The sequence below is a fragment of the Neofelis nebulosa genome, chromosome 9 (genome assembly GCF_028018385.1).
Source record: "Neofelis nebulosa isolate mNeoNeb1 chromosome 9, mNeoNeb1.pri, whole genome shotgun sequence".
Lineage (NCBI taxonomy): Eukaryota > Metazoa > Chordata > Mammalia > Carnivora > Felidae > Neofelis > Neofelis nebulosa.
This window is the reverse complement of record NC_080790.1, coordinates 79,935,506-79,963,424: the sequence shown is the minus strand read 5'-3', so window position 1 is coordinate 79,963,424 and position 27,919 is coordinate 79,935,506. Positions and strand designations below refer to the sequence as shown.

General features: G+C 37.4%; 1 protein-coding gene and 1 pseudogene across 9 annotated transcripts in view; one reads left to right on the top strand and one right to left on the bottom strand.

Annotated features, from left to right (window-relative positions):
* TSGA10 (testis specific 10) overlaps positions 1-27,919 on the top strand; it is a 149,732-nt gene that overhangs the window by 83,901 nt on the left and 37,912 nt on the right. The window lies entirely within an intron of this gene.
* On the bottom strand, positions 21,842-22,963 carry LOC131485224 (heterogeneous nuclear ribonucleoprotein A1-like; annotated as a pseudogene).

Sequence of the window (27,919 nt, the reverse complement as noted above, 5' to 3'; positions counted from 1 at the left end):
TATCAATAAGGTTGCTTATGTTTGTGATTAATTGTTTTATATATTTGGGGGCTCCCGTATTCGGTGCATAGACATTTATAATTGTTAGTTCTTCCTGATGGATAGACCCTGTAATTATTATATAATGCCCTTCTTCATGTCTTGTTACAGCCTTTAATTTAAAGTCTAGTTTGTCTGATATAAGTATGGCTACTCCAGCTTTCTTTTGACTTCCAATGGCATGATAAATAGTTCTCCACCCCCTCAGTTTCAATCTGAAGGTGTCCTCAGGTCTAAAATGAGTCTCTTGTAGGCAGCAAATAGATGGGTCTTTTTTTTTTTTTTTTTTATCCACTCTGATACCCTATGTCTTTTGGTTGGAACATTTAGTCCATTTACATTCAGCATTATCATAGAAAGATATGGGTTTAGAGTCATTGTGATGTCTGTAGGTTTCATGCTTATAGTGATGTCTCTGGTACTTTGTGGTCCTTGGAACATTTCAGTCACAGAATCCCCCTTAGGATCTCTTGTAGGTCTGGTTTAGTGGTGATGAATTCCTTCAGTTTTTGTTTGTTTGGGAAGACCTTTATCTCTCCTTCTATTCTGAATGACAGACTTGCTGGATAAAGGATTCTTGGCTGCATATTTTTTTCTGTTCATCACATTGAAGATTTCCTGCCATTCTTTTCTGGCCTGCCAAGTTTCAGTAGATAGATCCATCACTAGTCTTATCGGTCTCCCTTTGTATGTTAGAGTGTGTTTATCCCTAGCTGCTTTCAGAATTTTCTCTGTATCCTTGTATTTTGCCAGTTTCACTATGATATATCACGCAGAAGATCGATTCAAGTTACGTCTGAAGGGAGTTCTCTGTGCCTCTTGGATTTCAATGCCTGTTTCCTTCCCCAGATCAGAGAAGTTCTCAACTATGATTTGTTCAAGTACACCTTTAGCCCCTTTCTCTCTCTCTTCCTCTTCTGCAATCCCTATTATATGGATATTGTTATGCTTGATTGCATCGCTTAGTTCTCAAATTCTCCCCTCATACTCCTGGATTTTTTTTATCTCTCTTTTTCTCAGCTTCCTCTTTTTCCATAATTTTATCTTCTAATTCACCTATTCTCTCCTCTGCCTCTTCAATCCGAGCTGCTGTCGCCTCCATTGTATTTTGCACCTCATTTAGAGCATTTTTTAGCTCCTCTTGACTGTTTCTTAGTCCCTTGATCTCTGTAGTAATAGATTCTCTGCTGTCCTCTATACTTTTTTCAAGTCCAGCTTGAAAAAAGTTAATTTTGTGACTATTAGAATAATTTAGAAATTATTCTAAATTTGGTGACAGGAACTGGTTCTCTTTTGAATTTTGGCTCGGGGATGGGAGAGGGAGTTGGCACTGGCCAGCACCTGTGTTCCTCCGCCAAGCTGAGCTCTGTCTTGTGGGGCTCAACAACTCTCCCTTCCCGTGTCCTCTCGCCCTCCCCGTTCTCCGAGAGCAGAGCTGTTGACTTTTAACATTCCAGATGTTACGTCCTGCTGGCTGTCAGAACACATGGAGTCCGGCCCCTCCGCTATTGCAAGCCAGACTTCAGGGGTTCTGCCTTTCCTGGCAGGCTGCCCCTCCACTGCCCCGGCTCCCTCCTGCCAATCCGTGTAGTGCGCACTGCTTCTCCGCTCTTCCTAACTTCTTCTGTGGGCCTCTTGTGTACACTGGGCTCCAGGGAGTTCATTCTGTTAGTCTTCTGGTGGTTTTCTGGGTTATTTAGGCAGATGTGGGTGGAATCTAAGTGATCAGCAGGACACGGTGAGCCCAACATCCTCCTATGCTGCCATCTTCTCCTTATTGATTGATTTTTAAAAATCAATCATGGAGGGATGCCTGGCTCGCTCAGTCAGTGGAGCATATGACTCTTAACCTCGGGGTTGTGAGTTCAAGCTCTGTGTTGAGGGTAGAATTTACTCAATAAAAATTAAAAAATTTTAAAAATATATTCCTGTAATAAATCCAGTTGGCCATGATATATTACCCTTTAAAATAAATTATTAGATTGCTAATATTTTAAATAAATTGTTAAATTATAATATTTTGTTGTATATTTTTGCATCTGTTTCATGAGGATATTGATCTATGATTGTCTTGTAATATCATTGTCAGATATTGTTAATCTGCTTTATAAATTACTGAGGTATGTTAGCCAGGTTAATGCTGCCTCATAGAATAAATGGATGTGTTCCTTTCTCTATTCTAGTTAGTATATTGTTATTATTTTTTCTTTAACTGTTGGTAGAATTCACAAACGAAACCATATGGGCCAGAAAATGTGGGCAGGGGTAGATTTTCAATTACTTGAAGTTTTAAATTTATTTGGAGCTATTCAGATTTTCTATTTCTTCTTAAATCACTTTTGTCAATTTGTGTTTTTCTAAGCTATGTCCATTTCATCAAAGTTGCCAAATTTGTTGTCAAAAAGTTATTTGAAATTTTTAATGACATCCCTTTTGCATTCTTGGTATTGATAATTCATGACTTTTCTCAATTTTCTTCATCAGTTTACTTGGAAATTTATCATTATGTTAATCTTTTCAAAGTATCAGTATTAATTTCATTGATTTTTACTTATTCTTGGTTTTACATTTCATTGATTTCTTCTCAATATTATTTCTTTCCTTGTACATCATTTAAGTTTAATTTACTCTTATTTAAAAAATGTAAACAAATAAAAATAAAAAATTTTTAAGGTGAACACTTAGATGGTTAGTTTTAGGCCATTTTTCTTTAATATAGTTGTTTAGAGTTTTACATTTTTCTCTACACACTGCTTTAGCTGTATCATACTACACATCTTTGTGGGATTTGGTAACAGCTTTTTTGAGATATGATTCACATGCCATACAGTTCATCCATTGGAAGTGTACAATTCAGATGAGTTTAGTATATTCACAGAGTTATGCAGCCTTTACCACAGTTTTAGAAAATTTTTATCACCTCAAAAATTAGGCTCTGAGCCCCCATTTAGGTCCTTGCTTCATTTTGATTTAATTTTTTGTACATAGTATGAAGTGAGGGTCCAACTTCATTCTTTTGCATCTGGCTATCTAGTTGTCTAATCAACATTTGCTCTTGGTACCCTTATTGAAAATAAGTAGATTTTAGGCACATGATTTTATTTCTGTGTTCTTAATTCTATTCCATTGATGTATATGTCTATCCTTATGGCAGTACCCCAGTCTTAATTACCATTGCCTTGTAGTAAGTTTTGAAATGGGAAAGTGTGAGTCTTCCTTGGTTGTTGTTGTTGTTGTTGTTGTTGTTTTCAAGATTGTTTTGGCTATTTTAGGTCTTTTGAGTTTCCATATGAATTTTAGGATCAACTTTGCAATTTCTATAAAGAAGCCACCTGAGGTTCTGATAGGAATTATTTTGAACCTGTAGATAATTTGGGAACTACAGCCATCCTAACATTATTAAGTCTTCTGATCAGTGAACACTGGCTCCAGTTTCATTTATTAAATCTTTAATTTCTTTCAATGATATTTTGTTTTCAGAGTATAAGTTATGCCTTCTTTTGTGAAATTTATTCCTAAGTATTTTTTTTTTTTTGGATGCTATTGTAACAGGGTTGTTATTTTCATTTTGGTATTATTCAATGTGAATACATAAAAACACAATTGATTTTTATACATTCATCTTGTATCCTACAACCTAGCTGAACTTATTCATTCTCACCATTTTTAGTGGATTCTTTGCAATTTTCTATATTCAAGACTGTGTAATTTGCAAACAGATAGTTTTTACTTTGTTTCCAATCTGAATGTTTTTATTTCTTTTTGGTCAGTTGCCCTACCTAGAACTTCTGGAGCAATGCGAATAGAAGTGATAAGAGGAGAGGGACATCCTTGTCTTTTTCCTGATCTTAGGGGGAAAACATTTAGTGTTTCACATTATTATGCTAGTTGAGGGATTTTTCCTCAAATGCCTTTTCTGTGTCTTTGGAATGATCATGTGGTGTCTGTTTTTTATTTTATAAATACAGTATATTACATTAATTGGCTTTCAGATGTTAAACCAACTTTGTATTCCTGAGTAAATCCCACCTTAGTCATGGTGTATAATTAAGCTTTATGTAGCTGGATTTTGTTTTCTAGTATTTTCTTGAGGATTTTGTGTCTATATTCCTAAGAGATAATGGTCTATAGTTTTCTTTCCTTGTGATTAATGTCTTATCTTTTTTTTTTTTGGTAACAGAATAATAACTGGCCTGATAAAATGAGTTGGGAAGTGTTTACACTTAAATGCAAATCTAAAAAAATGTGTACAAGTTATATATAAGGAAAAGTTATAAATCTTTGATGAAAGAAATCAAAGATCCAAATAAATGGAGAAAGAGTCCATGTTCATGGGTAGAAAGGCTTGTTATTGTTAAGATGTTAGTTTTCCCCAAATTGATGTATAGATTCATTCCATCTCAGCCAGAATTCCAGCATGTAGTTTTGTGGATATTAACAAACTGATTATAAAGTTTATATGGAAAGGCAAAAGATATGAGATAGCAAATTCAATACTGAAGGAGAACACAACCTGACTTAAAGATTTGCTATAGTGCTGCAGTGGTTAAGATGGCACAGGATTGGTAAAAGAATAGACAAATCAATCAATGGAATAGAGACAAATAGATCAATGGAATAGCAGATGGAGGTAGCAGACAACAAAAATTGCTATGAGAAAAATCAGATGTCAAATTTGACAGGCAAAATTTCAAAATATCCACTATAAATATGTTCAAAGAATTAAATGAAAAATGTTTAAATAAGTGAAGGAGGATATGATGATAATGTCTCATTAAACAAAGAATATCAATAAACTTATAGAAATTATCTTTAAGAAAGAACAAAATGTACTTTTTAATTTCCTCCTTAACTTCTTGTTTAACCCATCCATTGTTTAGTTGGATGTTTTTTAGTCTCCAACTATTTGCTATCTTCCACATTTTTTCTTGTGGTTGATTTCAAGTTTCATAGCATTGTGGACTGAAAATATGCACAGTATGATCTCGATCTTTTTGTACTTGTTGAGGGCTGATTTGTGTCTGAGAATGTGATCTATTCTGAGGAATGTTCCATGTGCACTGGAGAAGAATTTGTATTCCACTGTTTTAGGATGAAATGTTCTGAATATATCTTTTAAGTCCATCCGGTCCAGTGTGTCATTCAAAGCCATTGTTCCCTTGTTGATTTTCTGTTTAGATGGTCTGTCCATTGCGCTAAGTGGGGTGTTGAAGTCCCCTACTATTATGCTATTATAACCAATGAGTTTCTTTATGTTTGTGATTGATTGGTTTATATACTTGGGTGCTTTCATATTTGGAGCATAAATGTTCACAATTGTTAGGTCTTCTTGGTGGATAAATCCCTTAATTATTACATAATGACCTTCTTCATCTCTTATTACAATCTTTATTTTGAAGTTTAGATGGTCTGATATAAGTATGGCTACTCCGGCTTTCTTTTGTTGACCATTAGCATGATAGATGGTTCTCTATCCCCTTACTTTCAATCTGAAGATGTCTTTAGGTCTAAAGTGGGTCTCTTGTTAACACCATATAGATGGATCTTGTTTTCTTATCCATTCTGTTACTCTATGTCTTTTGATTGGAACATTTAGTCCATTGATGTTTACAGTGAGATACGAGTTTATTGAAAGATACGAGTTTATTGCCATTATGTTTCTTATAGAGTTGGGGTTTCTGGTGGTGTTCTCTGGTACTTTTTAGTCTTTGTTGCTTTTGGTCTCTCTCTATCTCTCTCTCTCTGTTTCTCTTTTTTTTCCCCGTCTTTTCTCCCCTGAGAGAGTTCCCCTTAAATTTTCTTGCAGGGCTGATTTAGTGGCCATGAACTCCTTTAATTTTTGTTTGGGAAATTTTTTATCTCTCCTTCTATTTTGAATGACAGTCTTGCTGGATAAAGAATTCTTGGCTGCATATTTTTCTGATTCAGCACATTGAATATATCCTGCCACTCCTTTCTGGCCTGCCAGATTTCTGTGGATAGGTCTGCTGCAAACCTGATCTGTCTTCCCTTGTAGGTTAAGGACTTTTTTCCCTTGCTGCTTTCATGATTCTTTCCTTGCCTGAGTATTTTGTGAATTTGAATATGATATGCCTTGTTGATGGTTGTTTTTTGATTGAATCTAATGGGAGTCCTCTGTGCCTCCTGGATTTTGATGTCTGTGACTTTCCCCAGGTTAGGAAAGTTTTCTGCAGTGATTTGCTTACATAACCCTTCTACCCCTTTTTCTCTCTCTTCATCTTCTGGGACCCCTATGATTCTGATGTTGTTCCTTTTTAATGAGTCACTGATTTCTTTAATTCTTAAACCATGCTCTTTTGCCTTAGTCTCACTGTTTTGTTTGCTTCATTATTCTCCATAAGTTGTCCTCTGTATCGCTGATTCACTGCTCTGCCTCATCCATCCCTGCCACCATGGCCACTCCTCGAGATTCCTACTCAGTTATAGTATTTTTTAATTTCATCCTGACTAGCTTTTATCTCCGCAGAAAAGGATTCTAATGTTTTCAACCCCAGCTAATATTCTTATTATCGTGATTCTAAATTCTGATTCAGACATCTTGCTTATATCTGTTTATTAAGTTCCTGGCTGTCATCTCTTCCTGTTCTTTCTTTTGGGGTGATTTCCTTCGTTTTGTCATTTTGAAGGAAGAAAAGTAAATAATAATGTAATAAAAAATTTAAAAACCACAAAAAAATCAAATAAAGGATGCTAGATCCTAGGTGTGTTCTGGTCTATCTGGTTGTTGAAAGGAGCTTGATAGATTAGAGGAAAGGGGGAAAGATAAGAAAAGAAAAAGGAAAATGTTTAAAATTTTGAAAAAATGAATACAGTGAGATAGAATAAAGTGAAATAATGGAAGTAAAAAATAGTTTAAAAAATTTACAAAAATGTAAAAAATATAGTAGAAAACTAAAGAAAATATTTTTAATAGAAATGGAAAATAAAAATAAATTTTTTCTCTTTCTGTATTGAAGAATAAGAAAAGAAAAAAAAATTGAATAGATGGACCAGCAAACAAACTGTGGTATGATTGAAATTAAATCGGTTTCCCCTAGAAGTCGAACTATGAAGTACTTTATAGTCTGTAAACTAAACAGGCAGAGAGACTTGTGTTGTTCCTGAAGAGTGAGGTTGGCCCAGTTGGGCGGGGCTTAGTGTAATGGCTCTGTTCTCTACTAGATGGTGCTGCTTAGCTTACTGGGGTGGATTGTTGTGGTGCCTGTAGGTGTGTATGTGCATGCGTGGGAGGGGTGAAAATGGTGTCACTCAGCTACCCAGTCTCTAGTATCAGACCTCTTTGCTCTCCCCACCAGCAGTCGCACACCCCTCCTTTGTCTCCAGCTTCCATCCACTCCCTGCTTTTACACTGTCCCTGACCAAGTCATCAGGTTGCCAGGCAGCACCTCCCTCCTGAGTTTTATCTCAGATGCGGCTGTGTTTCCCAACCCCTCACTTCTGAGGGTCTCCAGCTTTGACCTGCTCAGACCTTCTGAGGGAGGATCTCATTGAGCAATGGCCGGGTGCCAGCCTGTCCCCAGGAATGTTCGGAAGACCACGCTGCTGCCAGTGCCCAGAGACTGTGGCTCAGTGCCAGCCAGGAAAAGGTCATGCGATTGTGTAGCAGCAGCGTTTCAGGGATTATGGAAAATCACAACACACATCTGGTGCTAGGCCTCCGCTTGAATGTCCTTGTTCCAGCACCAGAAAATGTGGTTGTTCTCTGGCTTCCACTGGGACCTTTGCCTGTGGGGAGGCCATACAGCCTCTACCAAATGTCCTCCCAGCAGGGGACCACCTCTCCCTGTCTGGCCTGAGGACCCAGAGGACCTCGGTCTCTGCTCCTGGGGATTCATCCTTCCCACCAGAGCACCGCCAGGTATTGAGCTGAGGAGTTTCAGACTATGCGCTTCCTCTGTTTATAGAGTCTTAATGGAATTTAAACCCTCTCCTTTCTCCTTTCTCCCTTTTTTGTTCAGTCCCTTGTGTACTCTTTCTTTTCTCTCCAGCTGCTTTCAGGCGGGGGATTCTTTCTGTACTCTCCCCCCTCCCCATCTCTGTCTTCTCTCTGCAAGCAAAAACAGCTCCCTGCCCTCCACAGTTTTCTCCCCCAGTTCATCTCTCCACCCTGCATACATGCTGAGTTCTCTGGTTCAGGTTGTGCCGATTGTTGTGTTAATCCTCAAATCAGTTTTCTAGGTGTGCAGGATGGTTTAGTGTTTATCTGGCTGTATTTCAGGAATGAGAGACACAAAAAAATCTTCTCTGCTGTTCTGCCATCTTGGCCTCTTCTCCTTTGGTATTAACTCTTCTTTAAATGTTTGGTAGAATTCACCTGTGAAGCTATCTGGTCCTGGATTTTGTATGATGGGAGTTTTTTGATTACCAATTCAATATCATTGCTAGTCTGTTCAAATTTTCTATTTCTTCTTGATGCAATTTTGGGTGATTATATGGTTCTAGGAATGCATTCATTTCTTCTAGGTTGTCCAATTTGTTGGCATATAATATTTCATAATATTTTCTCATAATCCTTTCTATGATATTGGTTGTTATTTCTCTTCCTTCATTTCTGATTTTATTTACTTGGGTTTTCTCTCTCTGTCTCTATCTCTGTCTCTCTTTCTAATGGGTGTGGCTAAAGGTATAACAGTTTCGTTGATCTTTTCAAAGAACCAGCTCATGATTTCATTGATATATTGTATCTGTTTTAGTCTCTATGTTATTTATTTTTGCTTGAATCTTTATTGTTTACTTCCTTCTACTGGTGTTGGGCCTTGTTCTTCTATTTCTAGCTCCTTTATGTGTAAGGTTCAATTGTATATTTGAGATTTTTTTTGCTTCTTGAGGTAGACCTATATTGTTGTAATCTTTCCTCTTAGAACATCATTTGCTGCATCTCAAAGATTGGGAGCTGTTATATTTTCATTTTCATGTGTCTGCATGCATTTTTTGATTTCCTCTTTGATTTCTTGGTTGACTTGTTCATTATTTAGTAGCATGATATTTAGTTTCCATGTATTTGTGTTCTTTCCTGATTTTTTTCTTGTGATTGTTTTATAAAATTTTTAAAGTTCATTTATTTATTTATTATGGAAAAGAGAGAGAGAGAGCAGGGGAGGGGCAGAGAGAAAGGGAAAGAGAGAATCCCAAGCAAGCTTCACGCTGTCAGCACAGAGCCCATTGTGGCGCTCACACTTACAAACCGTGAGATCGTGACCTGAGCTAAAACCAAGAGTCAGATGCTTAACTGACTGAGCCACCCAGACACCCCTACCATTGTGGTTGGAAAAGATGAGATATGATTTCAATATTTTTAATTTATTGAGATTTGTTTTAGGCTTTAGGTGATCTCCTCTGGAGAATATTCCATGTACACTTGAAAAGAATGTATGTTCTTCTGGTTTTGAATAGAATGTTCTGAATATATCTGTTAAGTCCATCTGGTCCAATATATCATTCAAAGCTACTGTTTCCTTGATGATTTTCTGTCCGATCTATCTGTTAATGTAAGTGGGATATTAAAGTCTCCTCCTGTTGTTGTAATACTCTCAATTTCTTCCTTTTGTGTCTGTTAATAGTTGCCTTGTGTATGGACTGAACTCTCATATTGGATGCATAAATATTTACAATTGTTCTATCTTCTTGTTGGATTAGTCTCTTTATGAATATGGTGTATCTTTCCTTGTCTCCTTTTATGGTCTTTGAAAAAGTCTATTTTGTTTGTTATAAGTATTGCTATGCCAACTTTCTTTTCACTTCCATTTGCATGGTAAATGTTTTCCCACACCTTGCTTTCAGTCTGCATGTGCCTTTACATCTGAAGTAGGTCTCTTTTTGGCAGCATATAGGTGGATCTTGCTTTTTTAATCCATTCAATTACCTTATGTCTTTTTTTTTTTTGAGAGAGAGAGAGAGAGAAAGAGACAGCATGAGCAGGGCAGGGGCAGAAAGAGAGAGGGAGAGAGAAAGAGACAGAATCTGAAGCAGGCTCTGAGCTGTCAGCACAGAGCCTGACATGGGGCTTGAACTTGTGAGCTGTGAGATCATGACCTGAGCTGAAGTTGGACACTTAACCAACTGAGCCACCCAGGTGCCCCTACCTTGTGTCTTTGAGAAGCATTTAGTTCATTTATAATCAAAGTAATTATTGATAAGTATGTACTTATTGCCATATTGTTACTTGTTATACAGAGGTTTGTTTTTGTTTTTGTTTTTGCAGTTTTTCTCTGTTCTTTTCTCCTCCTCCTTCTCCTCCTCCTGGTTCTTTCTTCTTTTGCTCTCTTCCCTTGTGGTTTGATGGCTTTCTTTATTGATATGCTTGGATTCCTTTCTTTTTATTTTTTATGTATCTATTATAGGTTTTTGATTTGTCATTACTGTTAGGTTCCTATATAATAGCTTATGCATAATGCTTTGGATTACAAGTATGTTTCCAGAACAAATTATGCTCACAAACCAAGGTTTTACTATAATATAATGTTATTATGCTTGATGATGTTGCTAACTTTGCTTGACTTATTCTCATTTTTTATTATTCTTTTTTATTTTTTGCTGTTCAGCTTGGTTGCTTTCCATTATTTTGCCTTCAAGGTCACTGATCTATTCTTCTGCCTCCTCTAATCTTTTATTGATTCACTTCTATTGTATTTTTAATTTCAGTTATTGAGTTCTTCATCTCTGATTGGTTCTTTATTATATTTTATATCTCTAATTTGAAAATCTCACTAAGACCTTCACTCTTTTTTCAAGTCCAGTTACTAACTTTATGAACATTACTTTGAATTTTTTACAATGCATATTGCTTATCTCTGTTTCATTTAGTTATTTTGCTGTGATTGTGTCCTGTTATTTCATTTGCAACATATTCCTCTGTCTCTTCATTTTGCCCCTCTGTTTTCTTCTTTGTATTAGGAAAGTTAGTTACATCTTCTGCTCTTGAAAGTAGTGGCCTTATGAAGAAGAGGTCCTGTGGTGCCCTGTAACACAGTGTTCCCTGTTCAGTAGAACCAGGTGTTTCAGGGGTATCTCCTTTATGGGTTGCATGTACTCTACTGTTGTGGCTGAACTACATTTGCCTTCGGTATATTTAACTGCAATAGCTCATTTTGCCTCTTGTGGGCAGGGTTTGGTCTCTGTGCTGATAAGGAGCCAATCTGGGGCCTCTTTGGGCTAGTAGTTGGGCAGTGTCACCTTTATCAGTTAAGCCAGATGCCTGTCCTCAGCACATTTATTGGGGCTTTGGTCACACCAACCTGCAGAGTGTTCTCCCTGTGTTGTCTCCTTAAGAGCCTTTTGTTGGTGGGCGCAGCCTACAGTTAAACTCTATGTCTGCCCCCAGGTCTATCTGCAGGGGCTGTAGTGGAAATGGTATGTGTGGTTATCTTCCCTTCATCTCAAGGCAGGAGTCCCTTTGGTGTGGTACCAATCCCTGCATGGGCTGATTGTATGATATACGGCAGGAACCATTTTGGAAAGGACTCCTGCTGATCAAGGTGATTGGATGGGGGGATCCATAAGAGAACTCTGGGGTGGGGTTGGGGGGAGAAATGGTATCCACCAGCTTTCTTGTTCTTGGAGAAGTCTAAAGATCCCTTCCCCTCCAGTGCATAATATAAGCCACCTTCATGTACACTCTAGCTGCTTTTCAAACTATTCCTTCTATGTTGTATCTCTGCAGGATTTTTTGTTATGCTCTTTTTAAAGGCAGGGACTCTGTCTCCTATTGCCCTCTGGCTTTTCTAGAACTTAGCCCACTGATTTTTAAATACCCACAGTTAAGCCCAACTGATTGTGAAAATTTGCAAAGTTAAGTCCCACTGGTTTTCAAAGCCAAATATTATGGGGATTTGTCTTCCCAGTGCAAGTATTCCATGTCTGTGGTGCTTCTCTTCTTTATCTGTGCTTGTGGTGCCCTCCTGTTTGTGGTTAGTCTTGCAGGGAGTCTAGTTCCTGACTCTCCATCCCTCCTACCCTCCATAGACCTCCTCTCTATGATTAACTGTGTAAAGTCTGTTCTGCTTGTCTTCACATCGTTTCCTGGGTTAGCTGCTATTCCTGGATTAGCTATTATCTAGGTGTGTCTGTGGGATGAGTGAGCTTAGGATCCTACTACCCCACCATCTTTAGTCTTACTTTTTATTTTCTCCCTCCAATGAGTTGCTAGAACTTCTCTCCTGGACTTCTGGACTCCCTCAAAGATTCTTTTTTCTATGGATAATTGTCTAATTCATTGTTCTCCCAGGGCTCCCAGACCTTGGCCAAGAGAGGCTTGAGCCATTCTCGGGCACTTCATTATCCACAGGTGGGTCAAATTTCTGTAAGCCTATTACCCAGCCCTTGATTGAGTGAGACAACTCCTGCATCCCTTGGAGTATGGTGCTGGTGATAGCTGTAGCCCAGTCTTCAGAGGTATGGAATTATTTCTGGGTCTGTAGTTAAGGCCACAGCTATCGAGTCAGCTACCTAGGTATGGGCTTGTCTTCTCAAAATGACTCGCGTTGTTTGTAGACCACTGGGGTTTCACAGTCTCCTACCTGGGTTGCAAAGCTCCCACATAGGCATTTGTGACTGTGAACAGATATGAAGTTGTTGTGATTGAGTTGGGGAAACATGTGAGGAATATCTTTTTAGCCATCTTGCTACATCACTTCTGCATCAATTGATTTTTGTATGTTGAAACAGCCTTTCATATTTGGAATAAATTTCACTTGGTTGTGGTGTGCAATTCTTTTTACACCTTACTGGATTCAATGTGGTAATGTTGTGTCGAATATTTTTGCATATATGTTTATGAGAGATATTAGTGTGTAATTTTCCTTTCTTGAAAAATCTTCTTCTGATTTTGGTACCAGATGCTGGCCTTGTAGAATGAGTTGGGAACTTTTCCATCTCCTTTGATCTTCTGGAAATGATTGTATAGAACTGGAGTAATTTCTTCCTTAAGTATTTGGTAGAATTAATCAGCAAAACCATGTAGGTTTGGTGATTTCTGTTTTGGAAGTTTATAAATTGTTGATTCAATTTCTTATAAGTTATAGACCTTTGAGATTATATCTCCTTGTATGAATTTTGGCAGATTTTATATTTCAAGGAATTGTTCTGTTTCATTTAAGTTATCAATTTTGTATGCTAAGAATTGTTCATAATTTTCTATGTCCATTTGGACTGCTATAACAAAAATAGCACAGACCTGGTGGATGGCTTAAACAATTCATTTCACAATTTTGAAGACGGGAAAGTCCAAGATCAGGACTCTTGCAGTTTCAGTGTCTGGTAAGGACCTACTTCTAGCTCTTCTCATTGTGGCCTTATATGCTGGAAGAGGGGAGGGAGTTCCTTGATGTCTTTTTTTTTCTTTAAATAATGGCACTAGTCCCATTCTAGAGGGCTTCACCCTCAGTTGTAACCACCTTCCAAAGGAACCACATCCAAATATGAACTGGGGATTAGGTTGCAACATTCAAAGTTTTAGAGGATATAAACATTAACAATAATATTGTTATTATCTTTTTATGTTCGTATGATCAGTAGTTGTAGTCTCTCTTTCATTTTGATGTTAGTTATCTGTGTCTTCTCTTTTTTCGTTGGTTAGACTGCCTAAAAGTTAATCAATTTTATTGATCTTTTCAAGGAACGAGCTTTGGGTTTCTTTGATACGTTCTGTTTAACTTCTTGTTTTAAATTTCATAGACTTCTGCTTTGGTTTTTATTAATTTTTTCTTCTGCTTACTTTGCATTTAATTTACTCTTTTGCTAGTTTACTTGAGGTAGAAGCTTATATTCTTAATTTTAGATCTTTTTTCTCTTCTAACATATGCATTCAGTGCTATAAATTTCCTGTAAGCACTGCTTTCACAGCATGCCACAAATTTTGACAAGTTATATTTTTATTTTATTTTATTAAAATATTTAAAAATTTCTCTTAAGATTCTTCTTTGACTCACGTGTTATTTAGAAGTGTGTTATTTAATTTCCACATATTTTGAGATTTTCCAGCTATCCTTCTGTTAATGATTCCTGATTCAATTTTGTTGTGAGCAAAGAACATATTTGGTATGATTTTTATTTTTAAAAGTTTGTTAAAGTGTGTTTTATAGCCTATATATGGTTTGCCTTAGTGAATGTTTGAGATTAAGAATGTGTATTATGCAGTTACTGAATTAAGTACTCTAGAAATGTCAGTTAAATCTAGGTGATTGGTGGTGTTTGGTTCAACTATATATTTAATGAGTTTCTGCCTACTAGATATGTCAGTTCCATATAGAAGGGTATTGCAGTCTCCAACTATAGGGGTGGATTTTTATGTCTCTCCTTGTCATTCTATTATTTCTTGCCTTACATATGTTGACATATTCTCTTGTTAGGTGCATATACATTACAAATGGTTATGTCTTTTTTTTCTTCATTGCCAACTTTATTTTTTATTAACTTTTTAAAAAATTTAATTTCAGTATAGTTAACATACAGTGTTATGTTAGTTTCAGATGTACAATATAGTGATTCAACAATTGTATACATTACCCAGTGCTCATCATGATAAATGTACTTTTAATCCCTTCAACTGTTTTACCTATCCTCCCTCCTACCTCCCCTCTGGTAACCCTCGGTTTGTTCTCTATACTTAAGAGTCTGTTTTTTGGTTTGTCTCTTTTGTTGTTGTTCATTTGTTTTGTTTCATAAAGTCCACTTATGAGTGAAATCATATGGTATTTGTCTTTCTCTGACTGACTTATTTTACTTAGCATTATACTTTCTATCTCCATCATGTTGTTGCAAATGACAAGATTTCATTCTTTTTTAAGGCTGAGTAAGATTCCATTATATATGGAGAGAACTAGAAATAGAAGCAGAAAGAAAAGAAAGGAGACAGAGAAAGAAAGAAATAGAGGAAAGAAAGAAAGAAAGAAAGAAAGAAAGAAAGAAAGAAAGAAAGAAAGAAAGAAAGAAAGAAAGAAATCATCTTCTTTATCCATTTACCCTTTAATGAACACTTGGGTTGCTTCCATAATTTGGCTATTGTCAATAATAGTTCAGTAAACATAGGGGTGCATGTATCTCTTTGAATTGGTGGTTTTGTATTCTTTGGGTAAATACCCACTGGTGGAGTTACTGATCATATAGTAGTTCTATTTTAATTTTAATTTTAATTTTAATTTTAATTTTAATTTTAATTTTGAAGAAACTCCATACTATTTTCCATAGTGGCTGCACCAGTTTGTATTCTCACCAACAGTACACAAGGGTTCTTCCTCCAAATCCTCACTAGTATTTGTTGTTTCTTGTGTTTTTGATTTCAGCTATTCCAACAGGTGTGAGGTGATAGTTCATGGTGATTTTGATTTACATTTGCCTGATGATTATTGACGTTGAGCATCTTTTCATGTGTCTGTTGGTCATCTGTATGTCTTCTTTGGAGAAATTTCTATTCAGGTCCTCTGCCTATTTTAATTGGATTATTTGTTTTTTGTTGTTGAGTTGTATAAGTTCTTTATATATTTTGGATACTAACCCTTTATGGGATATGTCATTTCCAAATACCTTTTCCCATTCAGTAGGTAGTCATTTAGTTTTGTTGATTATTTTGTTTGCTTTGCAGAAGCTTTTTATTTTTATGTAGTCCCAGTAGCTTAATTTTGCTTTTTGTTTAGTTTTCCCAAAACCATTTGTTGAAGAGATTGTCTTTTTCCCATTGTATATTCTTGCCTCATTTGTCAAAGATTAATTAACTATATAATTATTGGTTTATTTCTGTGTTCTCTATTCTGTTCCATTGATGGATGTGTCTATTTTGGTACTGGTACCATACTGTTTTGCTTACTATAGCTTTATAGTATATCTTGAAATCTGGGGTTGTGATACTTACAATTTTGTTCTTTTTCATAATTGCTTTGGCTATTCTTTTATGGTTCCCATAACATTTTATGATTGTTTGTTCTAGTTCTGTGGAAAATTATGTTGATGTTTTGGTAGGATTGCTTTGGGTAGTATGGATATTTTAAAATATTGGTTCTTCCAGGAGAACCTGAGTGGCTCGGTCAGTTAGGCATCTGACTTTGGCTCAGGTCAAGATCTCGTGGTCTGTGAGTTCAAGTCCCACATCAGGCTCTGTGCAGACAGCTCAGAGCCTGGAGTGTGCTTCGGATTCTGTGTGTGTATGTGTGTGTATGTATGTGTGTCTTTTTCTCTCTGCCCCTCCCCCTCTCCCTCTCTCTCTCACAAAATTAAATAAACATTAAATATATATATTGGTTCTTCCAATCCGGGATAATGGAATATGTTTCTATTGGCTTATGTCCTCTTAAATTTCTCTCATCAGTGTTTTATAGTTTTCAGAGTACAAGTATTTCACCTTCGGGGTTAATTTTATTCCTAGGCATTTTATCATTTTTGGTGTAGTTGTAAATGGCATTCTTTTCTTTTCTTTTTTTAAAGTTTATTTATTTGGAGAAAAAGAGCATGAATGGAGGAGGGACAGAGAGAGAGGGAGAGAGATAGAATCCCAAGCAGGCTCCACACTGTCAGCACAGAGCCTGACATGGGGCTTGAACTCACAAACCACAAGATCATGACCTGAACCGAAATGAAGAGTCGGATGCTTAACAACCGAGTCACCCATGCACCTGTAGAATTATTTTCTTAATTTCTCTTTCTGCTACTTGATTATTACTGTATAGAAAGTATATATATATAGTGTCATGTCATCTGAAAATAGTGAAAGTTTTACTTCTTCCTTACCAATTTCGATGCCTTTTATTCCTTTTTCTTGTCTCATTGCTGTGGCTTAGGTCATCTAGTATTATGTTGAGTAAAAGTGGTAAGAGTGAACATCCTTGTCTTGTTCCTGATCTTAGGTGAAAAGCTCTCAGTTTTCACCATTGTGTATGATGTTAGCTGTGGGTTTTTCACATATGGCCTTTATTATGTTGTATGTTCCTTCTGAACCTACTTTGTTGAGGGTTTTTATCATGATTAAATGTTGTATTTTGCCATTTGCTTTTTCTGCATCTATAAAGGTGATCCATATGTTTTTTTTTCTTTCTCTTGTAGAAGTGATATATCACATTGATTGATTTGCAAATATTGAACTACCCTTGCATCCCAGGAATAAATACCACTTGATCATGGTGAATGATTTTTTTCTATTGTATTGTTGGATTCAGTTTGCTAACACCTTGTTGCAGATTTTTGAATCCATGGTTATCAGATACATTGGCCTGGAGTATTCTTTTTGTAGTGTATTTATCTGGTTTTGGTATCAGGGTCATGCTAGCCTCAGAATGAATTTGGATGCTTTCGTTTTTCTATTTTTTAAAATAGTTTGAGAAGAATAGGTATTAATTCTTCCTTAAATGTTTGGTAGAATTCACCTGGGAAGCCATCTGGTCCTAGACTTTTGTTACTTGGGAGTTTTTTGATTACTGAATCAATTTCATTGCTGGTAATTGGACTCTTCAAATTTTCTATTTCTTCCTGATTCAGTTTGGTAGTTTTTATGTTTCTGGGAATGATCCATTTCTTCTAGTTTGTTGAATTTGTTGGCTTATAATTTTTCATAATATTATGTCATAATCCTTTGTATTTCTGTGGTGTCAGTTGTTATTTCTCTTTCATTTCTGATTTTATTTAGTCCTCTTTTTCTTGGTGAGTTTGACTTTCAGTTAGTTGGTTTTGGTGATCTTTCAAAGAACCATTTCCAGGTTTCATTGCTCTATTGTTTTTTTAGTTTCTATTTCATGTATTTCTTGACTAATGTTTATTTCCTTCCTTCTGGTTTAGGGAATTTTGTTTTTTCTTCTTTTTCTAGCTCCTTTATGTGTAAGGTTAGTTTGTTTATTTGAGATTTTTCTTGCTTCATCAGGTAGGCCTGTATTGCTGTAAACTTCCCTTTTAAAACAACCTTTCTACATCCCAAAGATTTTGGACGATTTTTTTTTTCATTTTCCTTTTTCTCTATGTATTTTTTTATTTCCTCTTTAATTCCTTGGTTGACCCATTCATTTTTTGGTAGCATGTTATTTAAACTCCATGTATTTGTGTTTTTTCCAGATTTTTTTCTTACGGTTGATATTTAATTTCATAGTGTTGTGGTCAGAAAACATGCATGGTATGACTTCAGTCTTTTTGAATTTGTTGAGACTTCTTTCATGGTCTCATATGTCATCTATTCTGGAGAATGTTCCATGTGCATTTGAAGGAATGTGTATTCTACTGTTTTAGTGTGGATTAATCTGAAGATATCTGTGAGGTCTATCTGGGCCGGTGTGTCATTCAAAGTCACTGTTTCCTTTTTGATTTTCTGTTTGGATGACCTATCCATTGGTTTAAGTGGGGTGTTAAAGTCCCCTACTATTACTGTTTTACTATCAATTACTTCCTTTGTGTTTTTTTATGTGCTGCCTTATATGTTTGAGTGCTCCATATTGGGTGCAATAACATTTACAATTGTTATATCTTTTTGTTGGATTGTTCCCTTTGATTATGTAGTGTCCTTCTTTGCCTCTTGTTATAGTCTGTTTTAACATCTATTTTCTCTGATGTAAATATTGCTACCCTAGCTTTCTTTTCACTTCCATTTGCATAATAAATGTTTCTCCATCCCCTCCCTTTCAATTTGCAGGTGTCTTTGGATTTGAAATGAGTCTCTTGTAGGCAGCATATAGATGAGTCTTACTTTTTTTATCCATTCTGTCACCCTTTGCCCTTGATTGGAATGTTTAGCTCATTCATATTCAGAGTAATTATTGATAGGTATGTACTTATTGCCATTTTATTACTTGTTTTACGGTTGTTTATGCCATTCTTCTCTGTTCCTTTCTTCTCTTGCTCTCTTTTCTCACAGTTTGTTCAGTTTCTTCAGTGATATACTTGGATTCCTTTGTCTTTATTTTTTGCATATCTGTTACTCATTTTTGTTTCATGGTTACCAATAGGTTTGTATATACCATCTTCTGTTTATAGCAGTCTACATTAAGTTGATGGTCACTTATGTTTGAACCCACTCTTTTCTCCTCTGCCCTGCAATGTTTTAGATATTTGGTATCATACTTCAAAATCCTTTTATTTTGTGAATCCCTGACTGATTTGTATGGGTATACTTATTTTCACTCCTTTTGTGCTTCCTCCTTTTCTTACTCCTGCTTATGGTCTTTCCTTTACCCTAAAGAGTCCTCTTTAACATTTTTTTGTAAAGCTGGTTTACTGGTCATGAATTCCTTTAACTTATTCTGGGAAACTCTTTATTTATCCTTCTATTCTCCTTCCTGGATAGAGTATTATTGGCTGAAGATTTTTCCTTTCATCAATTATATCATGCCATTGCCTGCAGTTTCTGCTGAGGAATCAGATAGCTTTATGGAGTCTTCCTTGTATGTAACTATTTTCTTTTCTCTTGTTGCTTTAAAAATTCTCTGTTTATCACTACTTCCTGCCATTTTAATGATTATGTGTCTTGGTGTGGAACTCCTTAGGTTGATTTTGTTGCAGGCTCTCTGTGCCTCCTGGATCTGGATTTCTGTTTCCTTCCCCAGATGTGGGAACTTTTTAACTATTATTTCATCAAATAAAATTTTTGCCCTCTCTCCTCTCTCTCTTCTCTTCTGGGATTCCTATGATGTGAATGTTATTATTCTTGATGGTGTCACTGAGTTCCCTAAGTCTATTTTCATTTTTTATTATTATTTTTCTCTTTCTTGTTCAGCTTAATTGCTTTCCATTTCTCTGTCCTCCAGGTCACTGATCTGTTCTTCTGGTTCCTCTAGTCTACTATTTATTTCATCTAGTACATTTTAAGTTTTATTTATTGAGTTCTTCATCGCTGGTTCTTTTTTAAGTTTTTTCTTTATTGAGGGTCTTACTGAGGTCCTCCACTTTTTTCTCAAGTCTAGTAAGTATCTTTATGACCATTATTTTAAATTCTTGATCAGGCATATTGCTTATCTCTGTTTTGTGTAGGTGTTTTGCTGTGTTTTGTCCTATTCTTCCATTTGGAACATTTTCTTGTCTCCTCATTGTGTATGTTTCCGTGTGTTAGTAAAGTCAGTTTGTCTCCTGCTCTTGAAGAGGTCCTGTAGTGACCTACAGTGCAGTGTCCACTGTTCACTAGAACGTGGTGCTTCAGGGGTGTCTCTTATGTGTGTTGCATGTACTCTGCTGTTGTGACTGAACCACTTTTACCTTCAGTCCTATTGTCTGCAACGGCTCACTTTACTGTGGACAGGGGTTAGTCCCTATATGTTGTTAGTGGGCCAATTGGGGCCATCTTGGACTTATGTTGAGTCAGACTAGGTGTTTGATAGAGATGCAGTAGCACCAAACTGCAGGGTGCTTTCCCTGTTTTGTCCCCTGAGAAGCTTTTGTTAGTGGGTAAGGCCTGCCCTCAGACTAGGTATCTGTCCCCAGCCTGTTGCTGGGGCCCCAGCTGGACTTGTGTGTTTGGTTATCTTTCCCTCTTTCCCAGGCAGAAGTCACTTGGGAGTAGTGGTGGCCCCTGTCAGGGATGCTTGCCCACTATCAGGCTTGTGGCACTGCTTTGGATCGGCTCTGGCCAAGAGCATATCAAAGTTGGCAGGACCGCAGAGAAATGGGTCAAGGCGGGTGGTGGTAGCAAGGTTTGCATTGGAGGGGATGGATTTTCAGAACTGCTCAAGTCAGAAGTATGGTATGGCGTTAGCAGCACTGGTTTCTACAGATGTCTGTGTGCCTAGGCTGGGGGCAGGGGAGGGAAATGGTGCCCACCAGCTCCTTTGTTCCTGGAGAAGTCTCCCAGAGATCTCCATCACCTGTCCTTAGATTAGTAAACAATCTCCCATTACCCCAGGTGTTTTTCAAACTGCTGCTTCAGTGCTGTATTCTGCTGGGCCATTTGTTGCGCTGTGTCTTTGAGGGCAGGGACTCAGTTTCTTTTTGCCCTTCCAGCTCTCCCAGATCCAAGCCTGCTGATTTTTAAAGTTCCAAGGGTTAAGTCCTGCTGATTGTAAGAACTTGAAAAATTTGGCCCCTGAGATCAAGAGTTGGCTGTTTAACCAACTGAGTCACCCAGGCACTCCAATATAGTTCTTTTTAAAAAACTTTTTTAAGTGGTGACCATAGATTTTTAATATACACTTAGAACTAAGTCCACTTTTAAACAACACTTTACAAGTGTAGGGATAATGCAGGTATCTTGAAATAGAGTGTTTGAAAATCTTTTCTCTTATTCTTTATAACATTGCTGTCAATCATTTTATTTATTCATAAGGTATAATTTTCCAATATATTGTTGTTGTTATGTTGAACAAACTGTTATCTGCTAGGTCAGTTAAGAATAAGAAAAGTAAATCATTTTATTTCACTTTCGCTTATTCTTTTTCTGTTTTCTCTTCCTTAATTGACATAGATCTCAGTTCCTAACATATATCCTTTTCCTTCTCTGTGAAAATTTTCTTTTGACATTTCTTCTAAGGCACATCTACTAGCAACAAATTCATTTTGGTTTTGTTTGCCTTAGAAGGTCTATTTTTTCTTCACTTTGAAAGAATAGCTTTTCCAGATATAGAATTCTAGGTTGGTGGGATTTTTCCTTCAATATTTTATTATTTATTTATTTATTTTATTATTTTTTTTAAAAAGACACATTTATTCACCATCATGATCAGACTATTACATTTAGCAATCAACAGCATAGGTGCAAAAAAAAAAATCTACATTAAAACCCTTTGTTGGAATGCTTTACACTTTCCACAGAACAGAAACTAACCTGTTATACAATTAGTCACAAATACAGTCCTCAAGTTTTTTGCCCATACACATGAGTATTATCTAAAACATGTCTTCTTTGTAGCAGCTAGGCCCTGTCATCACTGTGCTTGGCTGAGTTCACAAATCTGTTGTAACCTGTAGCTTCCCTGTCACTTCTCTGGCTCTCCTCTCCTGCTAAGCTTTGTTTCCTGGCAGTAATTAAAACCTTCTGCCACTGCCATAGCTACTGCTGCTGCTGGAACCTCCATAGCCACCTTGGTTTTGTGTTTGGCAAAGTATTGGCCTCTACCACCATAGGGGCCAGAGCTTCTGCCTCCAAAATTTCCTCCTTTCATGGGTCCAAAATTTGAAGATTGATTGTTTTAATTGCCAAAATCATTATAGCTTCCACCACCTCCAAAGTTGCTTCCATCGTTACCAAATCCGTTATAGCCATCCCCACTGCCACCATGTCCACCACCACCTCGACTGCCGCCAAAGCCACCTCGCCCACTGAAGTTTCCTCCACGGCCAAAGTTGTCATTCCCACCAAAACCACCTCCACGACCACCACCAAAGTTCCCAGAACCAGTTGGACCTCTTTGGCTAGAAGAAGCACTAGCCAACTCTTGCTTAGATAAAGCTTTCCTTACTTCACAGTTGTGGCCATTCACAGTATGGTATTTTTGAATGACAATCTTGTCTACAGAGTCATGGTCGTCAAAGGTCACAAAAGGAAAGCCTCTCTTTTTGCCACTGCCTTGGTCAGTCATGATTTCAATCACTTCAATTTTTCCATACTGTTCAAAATAATCTCTTAGATGATGTTCTTCAGTGTCTTCTTTAATGCCACCGACAAAAATCTTTTTCACAGTTAAGTGGGCACCAGGTCTTTGAGAATCTTCTCTCGAGACAGCCCTCTTTGGTTCCACAACTCTTCCATCCACCTTGCATTCATGGCTGCATCCACCTCTTCCACAGTAGCATAGGTGACAAACCCAAAGCCTCTGGAGCACTTGGTGTTTGGATCTCTCATTACCACACAGTCCGTAAGCGTTCCCCATTGCTCAAAATGGCTCCTCAGACTCTCATTGGTTGTTTCAAAGCTCAAACCTCCAATGAAAAGCTTCCGCAGCTGTTCAGGCTCTTTGGGAGACTCTGACTTAGACATGACGACGGTGGGAGGGGAGACTTTCACGATGCTTACTCAGCGGCGTCCACAGGCAGAAAGGACCTTCAATACTTTAAATATTTTACTCCATTCTCTGCTTGTGTGCATGGTTTCTGAAGAGAAGTCCTGTAATTCTTATCCATGTTCATCTATAGGTAATGTGAGTTTTTCCCTTTGGCTTCTTCAGGATTTTATCTTTGCATTTTATTTTCTGCAATGTGAATACTATATGCTTACATGTAGACTTTTTGCCACTTGGTGTTCTCTGTGTTTCCTGGATTGTTGGTTTGGTGTCATTAATTTTTGCAATTTGTTATTATTTTTTTTAACATTTATTTATTATTGAGAGACAGACACAGAGTGTGAGCAGGGGAGGGGTAGAGAGATGGGGAGACACAGAATCTGAAGTAGGCTCCAGGCCCTGAGCTGTCAGCACAGAGCCAGATGTGGGGCTCGAACTCATGAACTGTGAGATCATGACCTGAGCTTAAGTCGGTTGCCCAACCAACTGAGCCACCCAGGCGCCCCTGTTATTATTACTTTAAATATTTCTTTTGTTCCTTTCTCTCTTATATTTCTGATAGTTTCATTATGTGTGTATTATACCTTTTTAAATTGCCTTAAAATTTTTGGGGGCCCCTGGGTGGTTCAGTCAGTTGGGCATCTGACTTTGGCTCAGGTCATGATCTTGCAGTTCATGAGTTCAAGCCCTGCATCAGGCTCTGCGCTGACAGCTGAGAGCCTGGAGCCTGCTTCAGATTCTGTGTCTGCCTCCCTCTCTCTCTACCCTGCCCCCACTCACACTCTGTCTCTCTCTGTCTCTCAAAAAAACAAATAAAATGTCAAAAAAAAATTAAAAACAAATTGTCTTACAATTTTTGAAGATTTTCTTCCTCTTTTTCCTTTATATTTTCTCTTTGAATTTCAGTTTGGGAATTTGTATTGGATTTTCAAGCTCACCAGTTTGTTCATAAGCTGGTTCCGGTCTGATGGTGACCCCATCAAAGGCCTTCTTAATTTCTGTTACAGTGCTTTTGATTACTAGCATTTCCTTTTAAGCTCTTAAGAGTTTCCACCTCTCTGTTTACATTACCCATCTGTTCTCGTATGTTGTCCAGTTTTTCCGTTAGAGCCCACAGAATACTGATTGTAGTTATTTTATATTCCTTGTCTAATAATTTCCAAATCTCTGCATATACAAGTCTTATTCTGTTACTTTCTTTGTCTTCTCAGACTATGTTTTTTGCCTTTGAGTATGTCCTGTAACTTTTTTTTGAAACCAAATATGTTATATTGGGTAAAAGTTACTGAGGTAAATAGGTCTTTAAGAGTGTAGTTTTATGTTTATCTGTGAGTTAGGTTGTGATTACCATTTGCTGTAACTGTACATGTCAAAGCTAAATTTTTCTCTTGTTCTTTTTGTTTTCTCTATTGTCTTCGGGTTCACTTAGAGACTTCTTAAACAGAGTCTGAACCTTGTAGTTCTTTCAACTGTAATCCCTTGTTATTACACAGGAGGCTTGTCGATGTGGTAGTAAGTTGTGGGTGGAGGAGAAGCATTCTATAATCCTATGATTAGGTCATAGTCTTTCAGTGGGCTTGTGTCTCTGGGATGTGACCTTCACAAGTATTTCTCAGCCTTTTTTTCTTTTCTTCTTTTTTTTAATGTTTATTTATTTTTGAGAGAGAATCAGAGTACGAGCTGGGGAAGGGCAGAGAGAGAGGGAAACAGAATATGAAGCAGGCTCCAGGCTCTCAGCTGTCAGCATAGAACCCTATGTGGGGCTTGAACTCACAAACTATGAGATCATGACCTGAGCTAAAGTCAGACACTTAACTGACTGAGCCACCCAGGTGCCCCATCCTTTTTATTTTTCTTAGGTGATATGGGAAAGCTGAAGAGTATCTGAGTTAGGTATTCCATTCCTCCACATTGATTAGGCTCTGTTCAAATCATGGTTATGCTCTGAAGAAATCACCTCCCTTGAGGGCAGACCTTTGTCAAGGAGAACAGGATGCTCTAGGATTATTTCAAAATGGCTACTTTTCTCCTCACTTTGCCAAAAGCATGTGAGGGTTTTTCTCTGAAAATTTGTTGGGTTCTTAGAGATGAAAATAATGAAAATGTGGGGGCTTCCCTAAAGCTGGGACCCCAGGAGGTTTTATCTCTCAAGCTAGTCTATGCTCACTCTCCCAATAAATAGTCAGTTACTGCATGTGGCTAGCTTCAGTGTCACTTTCTGTTCCTGGTATGTGGTTCTCTGTACTTACCTTTATCTGCATTTGGGGGAGTAGTGGTTTGTTCTATGTTCTTAATTCTTTGATTGATCAAAGAAGAGTTATTATTGTCAGATTTTCAGCTTTGTTTCATCTTGTGAGGTTGGGAGTCATGATTTCCAAGCTCTTTGCATGCTAGAACAGAAACCAAAGTGCTATTTGTTTATATCTTTAGTGACTTGTTAGATTATTTTAGTGAAGTCTGTTCCCCTTCTTGCAATATGAAGCCTCTGATGTTTCTCAAAAGGGGCAGCCTTGGGCATGTTCACAGTTACCCTGGAATGACTATGGTTTTAGTGAGTCCTTTTTGATTATCTTGCTTCCAGACTACATTCAGCTGTTAAGCTCCATAAATTCTTGGCTGTTTGTTTTATTGTTTTCAACAGCGCCCTCAAGCATAAATTGATTCACACACTGATTCAAGTAAATTTGGGTTCCATTATAGGGATAGGTTTTTAGTTCAGTATTTGAGTTTTTCTGACCTGAGAATGCTCTTCTTAGCAGCCTCGTTCCTTGATTCTCTCTGGTAAAGTAGCTGGCCTATGGTTTATTTTATATCTATAAAGAGTTTACCACTGTTCTGAATTTCTTTTCGCCATACCCTCCAAATCTTTTCACCAGACCCTTCATCCTTGAGACTGTCCTGGGCTTGAACTTCCCCACAGTCTATTAAAAATGAAGGAAATCCCAGGGCACGTGGGTGGCTCAGTCAGTTAAGCGTTCAACTCTTGATTTCAGCTCAGGTCATGACTTTAGGGTTCGTGAGTTTGGGCCCTGCATCTTGGGGTTCTCTCTGACTCCCTCTCTCTCTGCCCCTCCCCTGCTCACTCTCTCCTCTCAAAATGAATAAATAAACTTAAAAAAAGTTTTAAAAACAAATGAAGGAAGTCCCTTTGGAAGAACTTAGGAACTTCCTGTTTTATGGCCTCCCTCTCTTCACAGGCACAATCTCTGAGCCATGGCTCTCAAGCTTGTATGAAGACAGTGGTGCACTTCTCTTTGAGTGGCATGCCTACTTTAGGATCTAGGCACTTGGTAGGGATGGTGGAAAGTGTGGCTGTAGCTCCTGGCCTTATTGTCATGCATCTGCAAGTATGGAACCCCCTATTTACGAAAAACCTGTGTCAAGGAGAATCAGAGGCATAATATTCTTACTAAGCCACAAATAAGATAGAACTGCGAGCCTGTGTGTAAAGAATGGGCATAAGAAGGGAGCCCCCATTTCCTAGAAATACTTGCCAGGAACTTAGCCTTTTAAACAAATAGCTTGAGATGGGATGAGAAAAGCTGATATCCTGTCTCTCCTGGAAAGATAGTTTAGTTCCTGACCAGGTAGTGAGGGGAGAGGAAGCACTGTTCTTGGATGCATCCCATCTGTAGTGGATTTTCCTTTATGCTTAGCTGGGAGTAAGGAGGGAATAGGTCATAGTTCAGATGCCGCAGACTTTCACTGTTCCTAGTTTTAGTTAGTTTTCTTGAAAATGTTACTTCATCTACTATATGTCCTTAGGACCCTTTCCAGAACCTATTTAAAGACAAGGTAAAGTTGGTTTTTTATAATTTTCACTAATTTCTCTAGGGAGTGATTCTGCCACACTGCCATGCCAGAAGTGGAATCTTTACCTTATACAGTTGATATGTTTTAATTTTATTTTATGTGAATATAATTTTCTAATTACTCTTATGTTATTTTGTACCATTTAATTTTCAATATTTGGAGATTAAATAAATATCTTTCCAGTTATTGATTTTTCAGTCTTTTGTATTAATTGAGTCTTTGTTATGTACAATGTAATCATCTTACTGGATGTTCCATGTACACTTAAAAGGAAAGTGCATTCTTTTCTTTAGGATGAAATGTTCTATAATTGTCAATTGGGTCAAGTTTTTCAATTCTTGTCCTACTGAATCTCTATTTACTTGTTCTACCACTTATTTAGAGAAGAGTATTGACATCTCCAACTGTATTTGTGCATTTGTATTTCTTCTTTTATTTATATCATGTTCATGTATTTGAAGGTATGTTTTTGATATATATAGATTTAGGGTTATTATTACTTCATATATATATATGTTATATATATATATATAATTTTTTTTTTTAATTTTTGAGAGAGAGAGAAAGACACAGAGTATGAGCAGGGAGGGGCGGAGAGAGAGAAGGAGACACAGAATCCGAAGCAGGCTCTAGACCCTGAGCTGTCTGCCGAGAGCCTGATGCGGGACTCAAACTCGTGAACCACGAGATCATGACCTGAGCTGAAGTTGGATGCTTAACTGACTGAGCCACTCAGGTGCCCCAGGGTTATTATTACTCTTTTTTTTTTTTTTTTTTTTTTTAAATTTTTTTTTTTTTCAACGTTTTTATTTATTTTTTTTGGGACAGAGAGAGACAGAGCATGAACGGGGGAGGGGCAGAGAGAGAGGGAGACACAGAATCGGAAGCAGGCTCCAGGCTCCGAGCCATCAGCCCAGAGCCTGACGCGGGGCTCGAACTCACGGACCGCGAGATCGTGACCTGGCTGAAGTCGGACGCTTAACCGACTGCGCCACCCAGGCGCCCCGGTTATTATTACTCTTAATGAATTCATCCCTTTACCCATTATAATGTTTCCTATCCTGTAGTATAGTTTATGAAATATTAATATAACCACTTTAGTCTTCTTAAGATTATTTTTTTGAATGGCATATCTCTTTCCATGCTTTTGTTTCTAA